Raw genomic sequence first — 18,779 nt, 5'->3', positions numbered from 1 at the left:
GTAAAAGCTTTTTCCTGTTCAGTTTCCCATACAAAATCGTTGCACTGTCTTAACAGTTTTCTTAAAGGTTCCATCTTGGTGGCAAAATTCACAACAAATTTACTATAGTATTCACACATCCCGGAGAAAGAGAGAAGTTGTTCCTTATTCTTTGGGGCTGGAGCACAGAGGATGGCCTCAACATTAGATTTTTTAGGAACAAGACCTTCCCCCGACAAAGTGTGACCTAAGTATTCCACCGACTTCCTAAAAAGTTTGCACTTGTGTGCTTTGAGGGTAAGGCCAGATTTTTCTAATCTTTTGCATACAATACTCAAATGTGAACTATGTTCGGCCTCATTTTTTGAAAAAATTAAGATGTCATCCTGAAAGCATTTTACGAATTTATCAAGGTCCCTAAAGATTTGAAACATAATACGTTGGAAAACGGAGGCAGCGGATGCTAATCCAAACGGCATCCTTCTATATTGAAATAGTCCCATAGGGGTAATGAAGGCTGTATATTTCTTGGAATCTTCAGTAAGCTCAATTTGATGATACGCAGATCTAAGGTCCAAGGTGGAAAAGATCTGCGCACCATCAAACAAGGAGACCAGCTCATTAATATTGGGGAGTGGATGACAGTCTATAACAATATTAGAGTTTAAAGCCCTCAAATCAATGCAGACCCTCAATTTCTGGTCCGGTTTGCGCACCAAAACGATGGGCGAAACCCACTCTGAAGATTCAATGGGCTCTATAATACTGTCCTTGAGTAGGTCATCCAACATTTCTTTTAGCTCATCCCTAACATTTAAAGGAACTCCCCTAAGCTTTTGTTTGACTGGGACAGCACCCTCCTTGAGAACAATTTTGTGTGCAAAATTTTCCAATCTTCCTAAACGGTCACAGAAAACTTTATTGAACTTTTCAGACCATGAAATAATTACATCATCCTTTCCATTAACATCAGAAACAGAGTTGATCATATCTTGTTCACTACAAAGAGAGATGGGATCCTTGGCACGTGGATTCAACGTGATGCCAAGTTCCCATTGATCATGCCAACCCAGAACATTGACTCCTTTGATAGCTATATAAAGCTTGATTTGAGCTGATCTTCCTCTGAAACATAAAAGAACATCAAAGAAACCTTCAATATCGATGGTATTTCCATTGAAACTTTCAGCTAAAATGTCTGAAGGTTGTAAATCAGAAAAATTGCAAACACCTGTTAACTTTTCGTTAAAATATTCTTTGGTAATAATTGTCCATGGAGATCCTGAATCTACCATAAGTTCAATAGCAATACCTGAGACATGAAAAGTACATTTGGGAGATTTCTTAGTGGTTGATCCAAGAATGGAAACAACATAGCCACGTTCAACTTCATGTTGTACTTCAACCACCCCAACAGAAGATACCTTTGAGGAAGAGGGAGTGACAGATCGTCCAGAACGAGGTTGAGAATTGTACTTCCTCTCTCTACATACATTACTAAAATGTCCTACCTTGTTACAAATATTACAAGTTCTGTTTATGGCAGGACAGCCCTGAAAAGAGGCTATATGTGATCTACTCCCACATCTGTAGCATAAAAATGATGAATTATTAGAATCAAATCTTCTATTGTTAATACCCACAGTATTTTTGAATCTAGATTGGAAAGGAACAACACTTTTTTCATCAATTTTGGGTTTAACAATACACACTTCTTCTTCAGTGTTGGATTTAACAGAGTGAGGATTAGACGTTTGTTTCACTACAATATTCATCCATTTCTCAGACATTTCTGTAGACTTAGCAATAGCTATAGTTTCTTCTAGATTGGGATCACCTATACACCATAGCTTATCTTGAATTTTTTTGTTTTTGACATGAACAATAATTTGATCACGAATCATTTCATCTGCCATGGCACCAAAATTGCAATGTAAGGTTAATGCTCTTAAGGCAGTAAGAAAATCATCAAAGGATTCCTCTTGTTTTTGTGCTCTGGTATAGAATTTAAAACGATTTAACGCAATGTTAGCAGTAGGCTTAAAACGTTTTTCTAACCTACCAAGAGCTTCAGTGTAAACATTTACAGAGTCACCACTACCACTAGGTACAGAAAATTGGGGCAAAGTTCTAAAGATTTCCTGACCCTCAGAGCCCAAACAATGTAACAGAATGCTTTTTTTTCTTTCTGCACCCATACGTTCTCCATCAATAGCTTTCATATAATTGAAAAACTCCTCTTTCCACCTTGACCAAGGCAAAGGTGGATCACCCTTGACTTGTAAAAACTTTGCAGGAGGGTCAAACTGCATGTTGTTAATAACGAAATGAAATGTAAATTAATAAATAAATAACATAAATAAATATAATAAATAAAAAAAAATACAAAATGTAAATATGTAGAAGATAAAACAGTACTTATGCCAGTTGAAGTCAGCGTAGTCAGTAGCTTGTCAGTAGAGTAAAAGGCGAAGCTGTGGCTTTGAGAATGGTGGTGGGGAATTTTGCGAGGTAAGTAAATTGTATAAATTGCAAATAAAATAAGCGCTGATATTGTGGGCTAAAAAATAGACAAAACGTAAAAGAAACGAAGGAAAACGATCACTGGAAAGGGTTCCTTCGTGAAAGTTAATCGCCGTGTGAAGTTGCTTAGCAACGAAGAAACAAAATGGAGGCACGGCGTGCAGACGTCCAAACAATGCGTGCGTGATGACGCGAAGACGTTATTTGACGGAGCGAGCAGGTAGCGTTGTTGGTAACCCAGGATGATGACGCGGAGGCGTTGTTAGGAGCTACAGCGTTGTTGGGTGATGACGCGGAGGCGTTGTTAGGAGCTGCAGCCAATGGTAGCGTGTTGCTGAAGGTTACGCTGGAAACTGAAAAGGCTCCAAGGGATTTCAAGGCGTCAACGCGTCACTCGTACAAATTCAATATGATGACGTATGATGACAACCAAAGCGTTGTCAAGGCAACAGAAACGTCGCGTTGTCAAGACAGCAGGAGCGCTCGAGAAAAGATCGCGCTGTGAAATACCCAAAATTGAAAGATGCCAAGCAAGTTTTACAGGTCAGAAACAGAAGTAAAAGTCTCAAAACAAAATCCAAATTGCAGGGAAACGTTGGTACAAACAAGCAAGTAGTACAGGATGTCTTGGTATCTTGTCTTGGTATCTTTAAGGCAGGCAGTTCAGTAAAAATTTTGTAAAATAGGTAAAAATATCCAAAATGGGTTCAGACTCCGCTCCTGTGCTGTAGATGGCTGGAGTAAGGTTATCCTCGTCGCCAATTTTGTAAGGATCCAAGAAAAGCAGTTGTAGTTAAAGATGATTTATTGAGCAGCACAGCATCCAGTCCTGACACAGCAGGACACAGGTTACAACTGACTAACAGTGGAGAATGCTGTATGAGCAAAGCTCTGTTAAGAATGCAGAGTTAAAAGGAAACACAGCATGGCTCATGCAGTTAAAGTGGTACAAGCATAAATAATATAAGCACTTAATAATAACAGGATATAACACCCATCCCCCTCCAAAATTTCATCAGCAGCTTTCCAGAACGATGTACATGAATTAGGAAGAGACCTTTCACTTGGCCACCACTCAGCAACGTAAATCAGCACAGATTTAATAAGTTCATCAGAAGGCATTCCTTCTCGCCATTCACGCTCTGTAACAGCACACATTCGGTTCCAAATCCACTGAAGCAAAAAGACAACTCTCTCCCATTCCCTCCATGCCTTCCACACAGTCATCCTGGATGGCAAAATGTGACAAAATATATCTGCACGGACATTCTTACATCCTTTGATAAGTACAATATCAAAATTATATTGTAGCAATTTGGATGACATTCTTCAGATTCTGGGTGTCTTTTCTTTAATTCTCTCCCCATATGGAGTGCCAATCAAAGGTTTGTGATCTATTTTCACAGTGAATTTGGTACCACAGACATATGGTTTGAATTTTTGAATCGTCCACCAACAATCCAGGAATTGTTTTTCAATGGTTGAATAATAGACTTCTGACACCCTCCACACCCTGAAAGCATAACTTATGGTTTTCTCCACTGGTCCATTCTCCTGAATCAAAATGGCACCCAACCTAAAATTTAGAGGCATCTACAGTGATACAACATGCATGTTTAGGATCAAAAGTTTTCAAGACCTTAGAGCCTACCGATTGTTTTTTATTCCACTCAAATGATTCTTGAAATGAACTGTCCCAAATGAACTTAACATCTTTCTCAAGAGTTTGGTTAACAGTAAATTTGGAGAGGCATACTCAGGAATAAAACGGGAATACAATTCACATATCCCCATAAAAGATTAAAGAGCTGTCTTGTCATTAGGGGCTTGTACTTGATAATGGTATCCACCAAACCTGGCCTTAGTTCGATCCCCTTCCCAGACACCACATGACCTAAATATTTCATTCTGTTTTTGAAAAATTCACACTTCCCAACCTTTAGAACAATCCCTCTTTCCCGGAGTATACCTAAAACCCGATTTACAATGGCCTCATGTTCTTCTTTAGTCTTGGCAAAAATTAGTACATCGTCTTGAAAGGTGACTACTACCCTCCACGTATTTCAACAACAGACACCCCTGAGGCTAATCCTAACAGCCTCTTGAAATATTGAAATGTGCCCATAGGAGAGACGAAAGCAGTGTGTTGTCTAGATTTGTGTTCTGATACCACCTGGTGGTAAGCAGAGGCAAGATCCAATTTACTGGACCGCTTTGCACCAGACACTGTAGCAAACAGATCCGAAATTATATGAAGAGGTTGTGAAACGAACCAAGTAACCCTGTTCAGGTTACTTAGATCAACACAAACCCTGAGTTCACCATTCTTCTCACATGCTACCACTAGTACTAGAGACGATAACCAGAGTGAATCCTCTATATTCACTGTCCACTGTTACAGAGCTTCACTAGCTTCCTTTCCAAATCCTCTCTGACAGAGAACAGAACATTACACAGCGTGTCTTTGACCATTCATGTGTATCTGCTCCTTGAATCTGGACATCAATGGCTGAGACCTACTGCATGGCTCAGCAGAGGCACACAATGAGCTACTTCAACCTTTTAGGGTGACATGTTAATTTCCCAGTTACTTTAGCCACTTATCAAACTTGGACTATCCCCAGTGACTCTTATAGTCCAGCAATGCCAGTTCAACCTCTGTTCTTCACATACCTACTTAATTCTATGACATAATATTGAGGCAAAAAATATTCTCTGAAAGCATTTTGAGGACAAAAATATCAACTTTTCATACTTTCTATGTAAAGTACAAGAATATAGACTACATTCATAATGTGGCTATTACACGAGTACCTATATTTTTTTAAAGAAGTACATTGAAAAAATATATATAGTAAAGAAAATGTGAATATAAATCTCATAAATTAAAAAAAGTAGATCGGTATAATTTATAAATAAATAAATATGAATTGGTAACTTTATATTAAATTTAAATAAATCAAAATATACAAATACATAAAATAATTAAATAGAAATATAAATAAAAACAAAAATATAGTAATCAATAAAAAATACATGACTATAACTAATTTTCCTCAAAAATAAAAAAGTAAAAGTAAAAAAATATAAAATACAATGATTATATTCTTTAAAATTAACTAGCAAAATAAGTTACTTTGTTAAATAAATTATATAATTAAATAAAAATAAAGTAATAATATTATTTCAAAACACAGAATCTAGTTAATAAATAATTAAACAAATTATAATTGGACAATATAATAATTAAATCATTACAATTAAATGTAGATATAGATTAATACAACTAATCGTAATCAAATATAAAATAAAATGAATATATACGCTAACATTGAATCACAAAATAAATAAAATCATTGAATAAAAAAATGATGAAGATCGATACTCTTTGGTGGGGTTTAATGTATTACTCACACTCCAAAATAAATAACATTATGGAAAATATTAACGGTGCAGGGGCTGTATTTGCTATTCTTGATCCAAACTAAGGCCCCCATTAGGATGGCAGGCGGACTTTGCCCACCCGCCATCCCCGTGGAAAATGGGATCACCCGCGATCTGAGTGGCGGTCCCGCCATGCCCATTATGATGCGCCCGCCACAATGACGGGCACATCATGGATTTATAACATTGCGGGCGGTTTTCACACTAGCACCCGCCGCAATGCTATAAATGCATGGTATGCATTTGCATACACAAAGCAGCAGGCACCTCACGGTGCTTGCCGCATTGTGTATGTAAATGCAGAGGGGTACTCCAGGTACCCCCCATGTGCATCCCCCCACCTCACCTTCACCTTTGGGGCCTGCAGGGGGGCCCCAAAGTAATGACTGCCTGCATTTCTGTGGCAAATAACAAAAGAGGTTGCCAGTGCTGATAATATTCACTTAGGGCTCGGATTAATCCTCCACAAACAGAAAATAGAATTCCAGAAAGGGAGCTGCTGTCTAGTAGCAATTTTATTTGTAGAAAATCAACAATATATTATAAAATTCATTTTTACATTAAGGAAGAAAACATTAGGAAAAAATCAAGGTGAAAACGGACACATAAGAATACATTCAATTGAAGCAATCCACCATTCGAAACTGCAATCATGTCACATTCGCAACACATTCAACACATTCAGATTTGACTCAAGCATACCACATAATACTGTTCTAAAGAAAAGGGGTGTAAAACTGGTTCTGCCTTAATTAATCAAAAAGGTTCAGAATCATTATTTGGAAAATAGTACAAAACCAAGGATTTATACAATTTTAAACATTCATTGCAAATAGAAATGAATAGGTAATGTACAAAGGATGGTAAAGAGTCTGCAGAAGGACGTGACTCTTATACACATGGGCAGACCAGTTGAATAATAGGCCTACGCGTTTCGAATCCCCTTTGATTCTTCGGAGATTCTCATCAGGGCCTCGGGCAACTGAAGAAAGAAGAAAAGACATACAAAAGTTTTTTTAAGAATGGAGAACAAAGAATAATGACATGTGAGCGGTGCCCAAATGCAAAAAAAGGCATGCACTGTTAAGAATAACAATGGCTAAAGCAGGAGGCAAATACATAGCAGGAGTCTTAACACTCAGTGAATGCCCAGCAATGGACAACCCTAGGTAGGGGAACATACTAATGGAGCAACATTCCGTGGACGGACTGTAAAACGGTACAACGGTCTCAGGGTGGCACACGGATCCCTGCATAGAGCTAGAAATTTAAGCTGCACCAAAATTAATGAGAGCGGGGAATTTACTTACCACCAAAATGGCTAGAGGAAAACCTGTGGTGGTCCAGAATAGGGAGGCTTCTCTAAGGGAACAAGCCTGTGAATAGACATCAACGTCTATAAGGTCAGTAAGAAATTGTAAAAGTAATTACAATGAGTGTCAGGGCCCTTTAGGAATGCCTTACCGCTCTGTGAAAGTCAATACACGCAGGCGGCAAAGGGGGGATTCAATGGTGGAATCTGGGGGGAAAAAACGAAGAGCCTATTAAAGAACCTAAACCAAACAATATGAGAGCTAATAGACCTTCGGTGGGGAGGATCTGTTACCTGAAAATGGAATTTGCCACAGCCTGAAATGCCAAGACGATCGAAGGATTTACATGACGGCGTGTCCTAGTTTGTTCACAAAGGAATTTCTGGGTCCTGTGGAGATAAGATGATCAAAAAAAGGAAAATGGAAGTAATCAAACTGACGACGATGTGTACGCTGCTGGGTAACTCAATAGTGTGAGTTAACATCACCTACGTGAAGTGGTCGGGTCACAGAGCTTCAGCCGATAACGTTCAGGCGGCTCTAAGGGGTGGCAGCGTCAGCACAAGCAGGCGCGAATCGTGTGTGCTGGAAACGGAGCAAAGTGGCACAAAATTAAGGTTTTTTTTTTTTGGGGGGAGCAGTCGTGAAGAAGCTCTATCAGGCGCGGTCAGGGGACCAAGGAGCGCAACGCCGTCGGGACTGGCTCTTACCGGGTTCAAAGATTCCGAAGGTTTCTTCCAGACGCTGAAGCCGGGCGGCGTCGAGATGGACACTAGTCTCTCGCGCAGGCGCGTTACCCTTCCGCACGGGACTTTTCAATTTATAGTTGAAGATGCGCTACGTCATCTGTCAGGGGGCAGTTCTACAGGAAATGATTGACTCGGGCAGGAAAGCCCGACAGGAAAAATGAAATATGTGATAAGCCATGTTTATAGATCAGAATAATATTGAAGGCGACATGGGGCTCATTGCGACATGTATATATCACAGGAGATAGCTGTGTTTGTAAATCAAAGGAAGATATCAAAGGCAAATTGGGGCATGTATATGGCACAGGGGGTAACTGGTGCTAGAAGGGCAGTTGGCCTATGTGTTCAGTAGCCAAGGCATTACTAGAAAAATTCATAACTTGAATATTTCAGAGAGTTCATTAAGACCTGACACAGCCGTGTCGAATTTAACAATTAGCATTGCATCAAAAAAATCTGAAAGGCGTCGAAAGATCAGCCTTAGATCTTGAGAAGGATGAAGTGGTATTTAATACACACTTCATCCTTCTCAAGATCTAAGGCTGATCTTTCGACGCCTTTCAGATTTTTTTGGTGGTCTCTTACCTCTGTTTTCTATTTTTCCACTAATCACCTTTATCATTTATTAGCTTCTCCGCTTTTTGTCCCACTATACTATTTACCTGTATATTTTTCTTTTGGAATGGCAGATGAGGACACGTTTGCATATAGCAAAGATCATATCAGGAGTCTCCTTAGTGATCCCCCAGTTTTCTCTTCTGTCTCCTTGAGTGTGTCTGCAACTTCGCAGAACGAATCTGAAAGACTTTTGCGCCTCAAAAAGAAGCAGATTAGAACTGACCTGCACTGCCACTTCCTTCTACAACATCTTAGAGAAGGGACCATCCCAAGTGGCCTTCAAATCAAAAACATCCCGGTAATTTTTACTGAGGATCCCATTTTCAAAAAAGGCTTTTCCTTTATTGAAACAAAATGTAGCAGGGACCTTATGGTCCTTACTATTGAAACAGCTGTTAGACTCTCCAAAATTGAATTGGAAGAAATAGCCAAGTTGGAAGCAGAAATCAGCACTAACCCAACAATATCGGATGCTAAAGCACTCTTGGAGAAAGTGGAAAAGGAAATCCAAGAGTTTAAGGACTACACCGTTACACAAAAAACTAATCAATTTGAGAAGGATAAGAAGAACTTCTCACTGGACAATATATATCCCTACCTGCAGCCTGATTTTTACACCAAACAGGAATCTAGAAGATACTTATCAGATAATCAGGGTAGATCCAGAAAACATTTTATCTCGTTCGGTGAGACCTCTTCCTCTTCAGGTAACGATAGCGATACCAGTGGTAATACTAATCAGCCAAATAGGAATAGAAACTGGAACCCCAACCAGCAAAACCGAGGACAGGGCCAGAATTCTTTTTTAGGCAGAGGCCAAACGAGGCCCAGAGCCCGAGTGAGATATACGACACCATGGGAAATGAAGACCCGTCGACAGCACTACAAGAACTAAAAATATCCCCCATCTTTAACCTTTCACAAAGAGCATTAACTAAAGCTGAGGAGGATATCCTGTCTAAGGGACTATCTTTTGTTCCTTCGAAAAGAACTGATTTTGTGCGTATGAAAACAGAATTTATAGAATTCTGCAGAAAACTTAGGCTTACAATGTTTTTCCTAGAAAATCCTATACCACGCGCCACTGAGGTAACAGGCTTACGCAACAAGTCTACATTTTGCCCCTCTGGCAATACGATTCCCAAAGAACTAATAATTTTGGAAAAGAGTGTACTTTCTGCCATTTCCAATATGGAAAAAGAGAAAAAGTTTGTTAAATTCAACACAACGAAAGAAGAGATGTCAGCTTTAGCGGCCCTAAAAAGTGATCCAACAATTGTAATAAAGCAAGCCGATAAAGGCGGATCTATAGTACTATGGGATACTATAGAATATACCAACGAAATAAGAAGGCAACTTGACGATCCCTGTTGCTACCGCAAAATTGACAAAGATCCCACAATAGAGTTACAAAATCAACTCTTTAAAATTATCCAGGAAGGATTTGACCAAGGCTTTGTTGGCAAGAAAGAATGTGAGTACCTACAAATTAAACATCCTAAGGTACCCTTATTTTATGTACTACCCAAAGTACATAAAAATCAAAGTAAACCTCCAGGGAGACCCATGGTGGCAGGATGTGGTTCTCTCCTGGAACCCATTGCTAAGTACGTTGATTGTTTCCTCAAACAATTTATGAACCAAGTTGTATCATACTTACAGGATACAACTGACTTCATAAACAAGCTGGAAACTGTAACCTTCCGTGAAGGGACGGATTTGCTAGTCACCCTTGACGTGACATCATTATACACTCAAATCCCCCAGGATGAGGCAGTGGCAGTCCTCTCCTTCTTTTTAGACTCACGTCCTAGACCTATGCAAGTCCCCACTAAATTTTTGGTAGACTTGGCTTCATTTGCCTTGAAGAAGAACTATTTTTGTTTTAACAAAGAATTCTACTACCAAGTAAAGGGGGTGGCAATGGGATGCCCTTTTGCCCCAGAGTTGGCAGTGTTGTTTATGTCGATGTACGAGGACATGTACATACATAGCAATAACCCTTATAGAGCATACATTGGCAAATGGTATCGTTTTATCGACGATGTCTTTATGGTATGGACTGGAGGAATCAATAATCTGACCCAGTTCCATCAATGGCTCAATAATAGAACATCGGACATTCAATTCAGTCTTTCCCACTCTGAAACTAAAATCGCTTTTTTGGATGTGGAAGTGTTCCCCAGAGCTGGCAAGTTGGCTACAACCCTGTTTATAAAATCTACAGATCGCAATAAGGCGTTACTTTTTCAAAGCAACCACCCGAGAAGCCTAAGGGAAAATCTGCCCTATGGACAGTTTCTGCGCGTGCGCAGAAACTGTACATATGATGATGACTTCTCCCACCATGCGGAAAAACTTGTCTCCAAACTCTGCGACAGGGGGTACCCCAAAAAACTGGTGAAGGATTGCATGAGAAGAGCCAGGTGGACCCCTCGTGAAACACTACTGGAACGAAAAAAGAAACCAGAACAGAAACGCCAGGTTTGTGTCACCACCTTTTGCCCAATGCAAATCAGTTGAAACGCATTATTGGGCAAAACTGGCATCTGGTGAAAAATCTAGATGAAAGCCTGAAAGACCCTCCGCTCTTCGCATTCAAACGAGAGAACAGTGTCGCCAACCATTTGGTAAGAGCCTCCATGCCAACTCAAATCCAACCATCCCTCCGCCAAATGATGGGGCTGGCACCTATATTAGGTCACCACAAGTGTGGGACTTGCTTCTGCTGTGAAACCACCATACAGGGCTCTGTTTTCAAACATAAGGGCATATCTTGGAAGCATGAGGTATTTAGTAACTGTAAATCTAAATTCGTAGTTTATGGCATAAAATGCCCATGCGATTGCCTCTACATCGGCAAAACAGAACAAGAAGTGCGACAACGCATAACCCAACACAAGTCGAGACTGAAGAGAAACGTTGAAAACGCACCGCTGGTTAATCATTGGAACAGAATGCAACATGGACTCAATGAGTTCAAATGGACGGTCATTTCCAGGATAGAAAAGAATCCCAGAGGAGGCGATTTGAGCCTTCTATTATCAAAAAGGGAAGCAATGCTAATTGTTAAATTCGACACGGCTGTGTCAGGTCTTAATGAACTCTCTGAAATATTCAAGTTATGAATTTTTCTAGTAATGCCTTGGCTACCGAACACATAGGCCAACTGCCCTTCTAGCACCAGCTACCCCCTGTGCCATATACATGCCCCAATTTGCCTTTGATATCTTCCTTTGATTTACAAACACAGCTATCTCCTGTGATATATACATGTCGCAATGAGCCCCCTGTCGCCTTCGATATTATTCTGATCTATAAACATGGCTTATCACATATTTCATTTTTCCTGTCGGGCTTTCCTGCCCGAGTCAATCATTTCCTGTAGAACTGCCCCCTGACAGATGACGTAGCGCGTCTTCAACTATAAATTGAAAAGTCCCGTGCGGAAGGGTAACGCGCCTGCGCGAGAGACTAGTGTCCATCTCGACGCCGCCCGGCTTCAGCGTCTGGAAGAAACCTTCGGAATCTTTGAACCCGGTAAGAGCCAGTCCCGACGGCGTTGCGCTCCTTAGTCCCCTGACCGCGCCTGATAGAGCTTCTTCACGACTGCTCCCCCTAAAAAAAAAACCCTTAATTTTGTGCCACTTTGCTCCTTTTCCAGCACACACGATTCGCGCCTGCTTGTGCTGACGCTGCCACCCCTTAGAGCCGCCTGAACGTTATCGGCTGAAGCTCTGTGACCCGACCACTTCACGTAGGTGATGTTAACTCACACTATTGAGTTACCCAGCAGCGTACACATCGTCGTCAGTTTGATTAATTCCATTTTCCTTTTTTTGATCATCTTATCCCCACAGGACCCAGAAATTCCTTTGTGAACAAACTAGGACACGCCGTCATGTAAAGCCTTCGATCGTCTTGGCATTTCAGGCTGTGGCATATTCCATTTTCAGGTAACAGATCCTCCCCACCGAAGGTCTATTAGCTCTCATATTGTTTGGTTTAGGTTCTTTAATAGGCTCTTCGTTTTTTCCCCCCAGATTCCACCATTGAATCCCCCCTTTGCCGCCTGCGTGTATTGACTTTCACAGAGCGGTAAGGCATTCCTAAAGGGCCCTGACGCTCATTGTAATTAATTTTACAATTTCTTACTGACCTTATAGACGTTGATGTCTGTTCACAGGCTTGGTCCCTTAGAGAAGCCTCCCTATTCTGGACCACCACAGGCTTTTCCTCTAGCCATTTTGGTGGTAAGTAAATTCCCCGCTCTCATTAATTTTGGTGCAGCTTAAATTTCTAGCTCTATGCAGGGATCCGTGTGCCACCCTGAGACTGTTGTACCGTTTTGCAGTCCGTCCATGGAATGTTGCTCCATTAGTATGTTCCCCTACTTAGGGTTGTCCATTGCTGGGCATTCACTGAGTGTTGAGACTCCTGCTATGTATTTGCCTCCTGCTTTAGCCATTGTTATTCTTAACAGTGCATGCCTTTTTTTGCATTTGTGCACCGCTCACATGTCATTATTCTTTGTTCTCCGTTCTTAAAAAAACTTTTGTACGTCTTTTCTTCTTTCTTCAGTTGCCCGAGGCCCTGATGAGAATCTCCGAAGAATCAAAGGGGATTCGAAACGCGTAGGCCTATTATTCAACTGGTCTGCCCATGTGTATAAGAGTCACGTCCTTCTGCAGACCCTTTACCATCCTTTGTACATTACCTATTCATTTCTATTTGCAATGAATGTTTAAAATTGTATAAATCCTTGGTTTTGTACTATTTTCCAAATAATGATTCTGAACCTTTTTGATTAATTAAGGCAGAACCAGTTTTACACCCCTTTCCTTTAGAACAGTATTATGTGGTATGCTTGAGTCAAATCTGAATGTGTTGAATGTGTTGCGAATGTGACATGATTGCAGTTTCGAATGGTGGATTGCTTCAATTGAATGTATTCTTATGTGTCCGTTTTCACCTTGATTTTTTCCTAATGTTTTCTTCCTTAATGTAAAAATGAATTTTATAATATATTGTTGATTTTCTACAAATAAAATTGCTACTAGACAGCAGCTCCCTTTCTGGAATTCTATTTTCTGTTTGTGGAGGATTAATCCGAGCCCTAAGTGAATATTATCAGCACTGGCAACCTCTTTTGTTATTTGCTATATAGGTTCAGCCTTGCTGATTAGAGTCAGCCCTATTTTGTTCTCACTGCATTTCTGTGGCGGCATTGCCGCCATGGAAAATCATCTCCCAAAGCCCATCCTAATATGGCTGGCGGTGTCTGATAGAGACCGCCACCATATAAACCCTTTTCCGCCCGGCCGCAAGGCGACCGGGGCGGAAAAGCGGCGGACGGTGTTTCTGTCTGCCGCGGTCCCCTCGCCATAGTAATATGGCGAGGGGGGAAATGGGTGGCGAGTGGGCAAGGATGTCGAGCGGATCGCCACCGCCCGCATGGCGGTCGTGATCTGCCCGACATCCTAATGGCCCCTTAGAGACAGCAGGGAAAGTATTGATCTTTAGAGGGGTCAGAATTACTAATATTCCTCCATATTGAGCAAAAGTAAAGAAAGTATTGGACTTTCTGCGTGAAATTTACAATTCTCTCTCCAAATTAAGCAACAGTAGGGAAAGTGTTGGACTTTCGAACAGGTTAGTTTTAATATTTCCACTTCAAACTGAGCAACTGTAACAAAACTTTGAAAGGGTCAGATTTACAAACCCTGTCCCAGTCTAAGAACGATTAGGGAAAAGTGTTGGACTTTCAAGGGGTGAAATTTACTATTCCCAATCCAGCCTATGCACCAGTAGGAAATGCATGGGATTTTGGAGGGGTGACATTTATTACTCTCGCTGTAGCCTAAGCAATAGTAGGCAAAGTCCTGAACTTCGGAGAAGTATGATTCGTACTCCAACCTGACCAGCAAAAGAAATGTCAGTATTAAAAAATTGTATTAACTATTCCTAATCCTACATTATATTTGAATGTGTTTTATTGAAATTTTTTAGCATTGCATTGCACCTTTGTGAGATTTGGACTTGAGAGCAACACACAGTAAGCATACATAATCAAACAAGAAGGACATCATGTCTGCATATCACTGCATCCGTTGTCCATCTTATACAAGAAGCAAGTAAAACTAATGCGGCTAACAAACTGGTAACATTTGTAACTGTGGAATCTGCTGCTGATATGAGTGAGCAGTATTGTGTGAGCAGGCTGGTGATAAGCAATCAGTCATGGGTTTGGTGGTATAGAGAGGGTATCCCATGAGTGGGAAGGTTTGTTTCGCAGGGAAGGGAGGGCACCATGGTGATTGAGACTCTTACGAAAATGCAAGGTGGTTGCCCTCAGGCTCGTCAGAGGGCATGACGGTGTGTGAGTCACCTCCATGTGCTGGTCCCATATACCATCAAGTGTTCTCATTTCAGTGTAAGTCGCAGTTGTGTGTGTGAGCGATGTCACTTGATGGTGATAGCGGGGTGTGTTTCACTGTGGGTATGAGTCATTTTCCCCACAACATTATTAAGATAGGATTCCTAACATTCGCGAAACGTCTTGAGAGTCTCTGTCATCAGTGTGGCCAAACAGTCCTGGAAATCTGAGGGAGAAGTCGCATTCCACGGCATCACTATCTGTCCCTTGAACAAGATAAAAACAAGGTCTATGAATCTATGAAGGTGTTTGTCACCTTGGGACTTGGTGCGGAGCCCCTGCAGGCAGGATTACGGTGTGGTCAATAGGGGATGTTCCGCTAGTTCAGCAACTTCACCAGTGATCTTGTGCCAGACCACCTGTACCTTTGGGCATTCCCATACCATGTGGTAAAAACTAAGGTTTACTAGTTTGCATCAGGGGGACTCAGGGGTCAGGGTTGGGAACATGCTTTGGATGCACTCAGGGGAGAGATAGGCATAATGCCATTAGTTGAACTGGGTAAATTGGAATCTCAGATTGTAGTTTATGTCTTGTCTTATGTATTGGTTTCACCTTTGCACTGTGTTAAGTTGGCATGTGTTAGTTAGAGTTTTAAACGCCATTTTTCCTTTCCTGCTCCCTCTGCACACGACACATTTTGTTATTAATGCTTTTCGCCTAGTTAGGTATTTTGCTGCACACGAGAATAACGTTTTCTTATAAATATCAGTCTTGCTTGGTAAGCTATTTCTGTACAGTGAGTGCCGAGGCCTTCAAGGTTATCTCAACACAGCGCTTATTGTTTGGATTCATCAGCGCACAATGTAGACATAATATGGATGCAGCTGTGGCCAACTTTGGTTTTAGGCGCAAATGATATTGCACTGAGCAAGGCAGGAGACACACTCTTGATGAATATCCGTATTCAGAGTGTTGGTGTAGGAGATGATGTGATCCATTTCCACTGAACCTAAAGGTATGGGCCCGCCCTTCTAAACCCAAAGAGACCTTCTGTAGATATAATATAATATACTAGCTAGGGAGGGTAAACTATGCTTATAACCTTAATCTTTATAATATGGTTGCTTGTATTAGCTAAGATACCGCGTTTGAGAACACTGCATTAGAAATAAACATTTCAAACTCACACGTGTCCTCATTGACTCCTTGTTCTGGATTGATATGTTAGTATAACGAAACAGTGTTCATGTGTTCCACGTTACCTGAGGTGTTCTAAGTCCATGTTCTGGGTCTCTAAATCATTGGGGTTTTGTAAGTACCAATGAGACACTGATTGCTAGTCTGGTAGGGGATTTTGGATACTAAGGTGAGTTTTGGAAAACCCTAATTCACTGAGGTTCTAAGTCTCTATGCACAGTTCTGTGTTGGAGCAGAATCCCTGCGACATGGCGCCAAATCGTTGGTGGTCTTATTACATGACACTTGAGTAGTGCTGATATTGGTCCTTAACACCCTTCGCTATTGTTTCCGGAAAACAGTGGTGTCGGACAAACCTACCTATATTAATATAGTTCCTTTCAAGCTTGATTCTTTCTAAACGGTTTCCTTGAATTACTACCCAGTTGTGCTATGTACTTTTTGTTGTACCCTTCTCTTTCTGTGTCACTATGGCCGCGGTGGACATTCCGCAACATAGTCGCATCACTTGCAGAATTATCATGTCCTCGTGGATGGCATGGCCGTGATTATGGTGGTGAGTGCAGAGGTGGCTTACCCATACAAAATATTTTAACCGTGGGTGGCCTTCCCGGCTGTGAACGCTAATACCAATGTGTTCGACACGTACACTCCCACCGCTGTGCCGCAGGTATATGCTCCATATAGGACACAGGAAGTTCCGATTGATGCTTGGCAGTACCGAGTTTGGTTTGATGGCGCCCTACCCCACTCCTTGACGGCACCGAGGTTAGGTCCTTTTTCCATTCCAGGCGCTAAGTGGCATGTTTTGGCTGAATTTACACCACAACCTCGACATGGGGCAGTTGCCGTTGCTGATTTGCGGCAGTTACATACTGTCGCAATTAATGTAATTAGGTCGTTAGTGCAGTACATTACCCGCAATCTCCCGAGCAGGGCCCCAGGAGGTGCGGCGCTTCCTGCTGGACAGGGCGGAATGAAACTTAGCCCAGTAATGGTCAACGCAGTGATGGGCAAGTGCCCCCAAGATAAGGATGAATTTCCTTTCTTGCTTGCTGAGAAGTTTGACCAGCTGGAAGCAGTATTTCCTAACACGACTCCTCGTGAAAAACACAGGATTCTAACAATTAGCATGCCTAAGGACTTGACCCCAGAAATTGGTGATTGTGAGTCATGAGGGAAGATCTTTGCGGCAGTTTATGCGAGGTGCTTTGGCACTCCGTCCATGACTGTCCTTCCGACGGTCATAAAGCGTGTTCAGGATGAGCTCGGACCTGAGGCAGCGGTTGAATTGGGTATGCACCTATGCGGCTCCTTTGATGTACTTTCCGATCTCATACTTGCGAATGTCAAGGGGGATGCGGTGAACTTTCAGGTGTCCAATGCATTACAGGCGGGTCCCGATGCCGACAAACCCCAACAGTTACAGAGGATTATTGTGGCGGCTTATAAAACCGTGGGCTGCAATAGCGTGGGTCTCAAGCCTTTTTCCACTAAGGAGAAAAAGCAAACCCCAAGGGCCGAAGTCAGAGAATGACGATCAGCCCAAGACCAAAAAACAGAAACAGGGTAAACAACAACAGCAGAAACAGGAGTCTCGTCCTGCATCACCAGTGCCTGCGCCTACAGAACGGGTTTATGACTTGCGCGATCGCGCGATGATAAAATCACCTGATCATTTTCAGGTTTCTAAACAACGCTCTCCTCGTTCTTTTCAGGACTCATCGGCCTCATCGACCGGTGGTGGATGAGGCGGCAGAGGTCTGGGTGACTAGCAAGTACGCGACCAGCCCCGCCCAAAAGACAGTAAAGGCAAGCAGGACGATTCAACACCGAAGAGACCCCAGTTTCAGAAAAAGAAAGTTGCCGCTTTAACAGCGAGATATGCCACAGATAGTGAGAACGCATCTTCGGAAACAGACATGGGCTCTGACCTTTTTGGACAGCGCGGCGGAGTTCACCATAGTACGGGAGGCCCTGCTTCCGCTACTGAAGGTGACAGCGACTGATCAATATGTTTTTGTGGAGACAGCTGATACTAGAGTAGCTCCCCCTGATAGACTTTATGAAATGTCCTTTTAATTGAAGGTGACATTCAACGTACAATCAGACGGGTATTTTGGGAGAATCTTACTACTATATATGATATTTTGTTAGCGGAGGCTGACTGGCCGCTAACTTTTGTGCTTGCAGCTCCTTGAGGGGAGGAGGTAATACCCTAGTTTCGCGCACACGGTCTCGAAAGAGCATGCGCTGAATTTTGCAGAAGAGTGGGCTAAGGCTCTTGCGCCGGCTTTGTACCGTACACAATGTGGTTGGGATAAATTTTACCCGCACCACGAGATTCCTTTACGGTCTATGCCACAGCCTCAACCTCAATATCCCATCCGACGTGAAGCTAAGGCTTCCGTTGCAGAAATCCTTGAACAATTGGAATATCAAGGTGTGATTGAAACTTGTGTGTCACAGATGAATAACCCTCTTTTTAATGTAACCAAGCCTGGCGGTTCGTACCGTTTGGAATTGGATTACCGGCATTTGAACTCGCATTGCCGTACCTGTGCAGTACAGAATACT

This window comes from Lissotriton vulgaris, chromosome 1_1 (assembly GCF_964263255.1).
Source record: "Lissotriton vulgaris chromosome 1_1, aLisVul1.2, whole genome shotgun sequence".
NCBI classification, from domain to species: Eukaryota; Metazoa; Chordata; class Amphibia; order Caudata; family Salamandridae; genus Lissotriton; species Lissotriton vulgaris.
Note: the sequence above shows the minus strand (reverse complement) of the source record.